General features: G+C 37.2%; 1 non-coding gene across 1 annotated transcript; it reads right to left on the bottom strand.

Moving 5' to 3' along the window:
* Positions 1–4,140: 4,140 nt before the first annotated feature.
* On the bottom strand, positions 4,141–4,247 carry LOC114404523. Its single transcript, XR_003665024.1, has one exon. It is a non-coding gene; the product is annotated as a small nucleolar RNA R71 (small nucleolar RNA).
* Positions 4,248–4,449: the final 202 nt, after the last annotated feature.

Genomic DNA, 4,449 nt, shown 5'->3' with positions numbered 1-4,449 from the left:
CAATTACTCATCATCCATCCATGGACCCAATCAAGACTGCACAGAATGATGCATGCACCTGACTCAACACTCAGATGCAATGTGGTACATACCAACAACAACTAAACCTCAGGAAATAGCCTAAGTGATGAGAATCCTAAAACTGGCCAAATACAGGCTAAAGGCCCAAGTGGAGAAGGGCGAAGGCCCAAGTGGAGAAGGATAAAGCCCCCGAGTGGAGAAGGATGAAGGCCCAAGTGGAGAAGGATGAAGGCCCAGAGGCAAAGACACTATCAAGACTATTAATTGTTACTGAAGGCCCAGATTAATTTGAAGGCCCAAAGTAAATATGTTTTTTAGTTATAATTTTTATTTATTGTAAATTTGGTCCAAACTGTTTAGAAGGCCCATGTCTATTTTTATCTTTTTGTTCAGATACACTATAAGTATTGGTTTTTGTTTTCAATAAAAACTTTTGGGCATTTGATAAAATTTGGTGAGAGCTTTTCTCTGGGTTCCTTGTTGAACCAATCTCAGACTTATCAAGGTAATCCTTGTGGCGTCTACCCTGACTTATCTTCCTTCACTGGAAGTGGCGTCATCCAAATCTCCGTAGCTTGTATCAAACGTTCCGTCCCGTAAGGTTCACATCATCTGGCATCAGAGCTTCATCTCTTGATACAGGTTCTGTCCTATTCTATTTTTTTTCTTTGTAATTTGTCCAGGTTCGTGTTTTGTCCTTGTTCTGTTATTTGTTTTCTTGTTTGCGTCTTGTTGTGTTCTTGGTTGTGTCTTTGTTTTGTTCTTGTTCTTGTTTTTTGTTTCTTTCAAACTTTGTGTAAAAAAAAATCTGTTTGAACTCTGTTTCAAGTATAAAAAAAAAGTTGCAGAAATTTTGAAAAAAAAAGAGAAGAAAAGAAGAAAAAAAAAAGAAAGAAAGTGGGTGTTTGATCTTTGAACACGAAACTGAGGCAGTTCGAGGCATTTTTTTTTGGGCAAGTCTATTATTCAAATCTTTTTTTATTCTATCTGTTATCTTATCTATTATCTTATTTGTTATCTTCCTTGTTTATTCTATTTGTTAACCAAATCTGATCTGTTATCCAAATCAAATCAAATCAAATTTGTTATCCAAATCAAATCAAATCAAATCTACTATTCAAATCAAATCTAATTTGTTATCCAAATCAAATCCAATCTGCTATCCAAATCAAGTATAATCTGTTATCCAAATCAAATCCAATCTGCTATCCAAATCAAGTCTCATCTGTTATCCAAATCAAATCTAAATCCAAATCAAGTCTAATCTGTTAACCAAAATCAAATCTGATTTGTTATCCAAATTAAATCTGCTACACAGTCTGTGATAATTAATCTGTCTTTCTTGTTATATACCTTGTGTGTCTAATTTGATTCATCCAGGAACTTAAGAGGGAGTGAGTGGTAAAAGGAAAGAGTGAAAGCACCACACAAAAGCCTATATTGAGAGCATCAAACACGAGTGAACTACCATTAAAGAGAGAAACACGTGAGTAGAGTGTGTGATGTGCCATCATTTTCTTCTATTTCCTAAACCCTTTTTGCACCATTTTAATTATTGATTGGTCTTAATTGTCAATTAATTAGGCAGTTTTATTATTTGGGCTCATTTAGCTAATTTGATGTTTTTAATCTAATTTCAGGAATTAATGAAACATTGGGCTTAATCCGGATTTTGGTTGTGGACTTGAAGAGGGCAAATAAAGAAGCGCTTACCTTAGTTAATTTCTAATTAGGAAATTTCGCAATTTTATTTTATGTTGTTCAGTGTTTATTTCGTTTTGGGCCAGAGTATTGTAATAGGGCCCAGTGACTTTGAGTGACTCTTTTTAAATAGCTGCCTTGGGATTCGTGCAGGGCATTCTATTCTGTTATGCTATTCATTATTCAGAGCTTGGTTTTAGGGTTTTCGTTTTTCTGTTTTGACGTTTCTGAGTTCGGAAGGCAATTTTACGTTTTCTGCTTCTAATTACAATTTCGTTCTTGTTTCTTCTTCTACTCTCATTTACGTTTCTGTTCCATTTTACATTTCTGTTTGTTTACGTTTCTGTTCATTTACGTTTCCGTTCATTTACGTTTCTGCTTCATGTTTCAATTGCGTTCTCTGTTTGAATCCATGGAAGGCTAGATTTTCTGGTGTTGTTTCCTTTTGAGGACGAAGCCCAACTCTTTTTGAGGTTTCGTTTGTAATGTGGTTTCCTGGCAGTTTTCCCTTCACCAGTTATCCCAATTTCGTGAATATTAATCAGTGCACGCTTCGTGTTCGATTAATTGTCTCTGAGCCTAACTTGCGTTCATGCTTAATGGACGAAGGGCTAACTGGTGTATGTGGTGCCTAATCACGTATTGAAAACCCTAAGTTGATTTTCGCTTAGTAAATTGAAATAGGGTTGGATTAAGTGGTTGACTGTTAGGGACGAATTCTCCATAACCCAGGATAAGAGAGTGGCTTCTGAATCAGAGGAAACAACCCGTTCTTAATATTAGTAGTTTCGTATTCCATTTTATTTGTCTGCTCTTTAATTACCAAACAACCAACCCCCCCCCCCCATCGTTACTGTTACTGCAAGTATATTATGAACATTTGGCTTGTCACTGCTCGTTGGGAAACGACCTAGGATCACTTCCTAGTTACTGCATTTTCATGTTTATTTGATTCGGGTACGGCCTCGATCAAATTTGGCGCCGTTGCCAGGGAGCAGTGTCCAAAGGTTCATAATAGCTAGCTAGTGCTGTGCGTTTAATCCTTTCGTGTTTTATGTTTAATTGTTAGTATTGTGTTAGTATGTGTGTTAGTGTTGTTTAGTGTCCTGGTATTTTGTTTAATGTGTGTTCTGTTTCAGTTTTCCCATTAAGCGTTTCCCCTGTTTCAGTCTTGTGTGTTTTGCTGTGAAGATTGTGCTTGAAAACAGAGTAGTAGTAGAAATCAGCTTGCGGCAAAAACAGAGTAGTAGTAGAAATCAATTAGAGACGGATTTTAGCGACCACCCATGCTGAATTAATTGGGATTTTTTGTTTTAGTAGCTAGGGTTGTTATTTTTGGCTGAATTTTTTTGTGGTAACTTCTTTTAATCCATATTTTGTGGGAAAAATAGCTAGAGCCTTTAGTTTGGTCAGATTTGAAAGTTCCAAAAAACTAGCAAATTTTGTGTTTGTCAAAACTTCAAACGGCCATAACTTTTGCTCCGGTTATCAGAATCGCAATTATTATATATGCATTTGGGGTAGAAAAAAATTTCCTATGCCGTGGCAGCCGGCCATAGGAAAAAAGCGATTCTGTCAAAAGTTTTTTATTTTTCAAGTTTTATTCACTTATTTTTCTTAACCTACCATTTTTAGCTTTCATAGTTAGACTTTGAATTTTTGTCTAAAATTTTTTGTGCTATCTTCTCATCATTTTATAGGGTTGCTCACAAAATTTCAAGTCATTTGGATATTATTTGAGGGTAGCTGTAGTTCAAACCTACACCTTTATTTACATGACAAGGCAACTAGTTGTGTGCATGCTGAATGTAGTGTATGACTGGAGGCAATCCATCTGACTTACAACCCTTTGATCCTGAGATAGATAGGACATTTCATAGATTAGTTAGGCATCATTTTATACCTTTTGATCATTCTGAGCATTCCATAACTGGTGAATCTGTGCATTCTGTTATTGGTGATTTTGAACATCCTGATCTTGAGCATTATAATTCTGAGCATTCTGATTCTGAGCATTCTGATTTTGCACATTCTGAGAACATGGCACAACCTCCACCTCGTGAGAGGACTCTAAGGGAAATGGCTGCACCTGATTTCACCTATGAAAGCTTGTGCATCCAATACCCTGATGAGGATGTCCCATATGTTCTTAAAACTGGACTAATTCATTTGCTTCCAAAGTTTCATGGCCTTGCAGGTGAAGACCCGCACAAACATTTGAAGGAATTTCATATTGTCTGCTCCACCATGAAACCCCCAGATGTCCAAGAGGATCACATATTTCTGAAGGCTTTTCCTCATTCATTAGAGGGAGTGGCAAAGGACTGGCTGTATTACCTTGCTCCAAGGTCCATCACGAGCTGGGATGACCTTAAGAGAGTATTCTTAGAAAATTTTTTCCCTGCTTCCAGGACCACAACCATCAGGAAGGATATCTCAGGTATTAGACAACTCAGTGGAGAGAGCCTGTATGAGTACTGGGAGAGATTTAAGAAACTATGTGCCAGTTGCCCTCACCATCAGATTTCAGAACAGCTTCTTCTCCAATATTTTTATGAAGGACTCAGTAATATGGAGAGAAGTATGATAGATGCTGCCAGTGGTGGAGCCCTTGGAGACATGACTCCTGCTGAAGCCAGAAATTTAATTGAGAAGATGGCCTCCAACTCCCAGTAGTTTAGTGCCAGAAATGATGCCATAGTCATTAGAGGAGTGCATGAGGTAGCT

Source organism: Glycine soja, chromosome 2, assembly GCF_004193775.1.
Source record: "Glycine soja cultivar W05 chromosome 2, ASM419377v2, whole genome shotgun sequence".
In the NCBI taxonomy this organism is placed as follows: domain Eukaryota; kingdom Viridiplantae; phylum Streptophyta; class Magnoliopsida; order Fabales; family Fabaceae; genus Glycine; species Glycine soja.
This window is presented reverse-complemented; position numbering and strand designations above follow the sequence as displayed.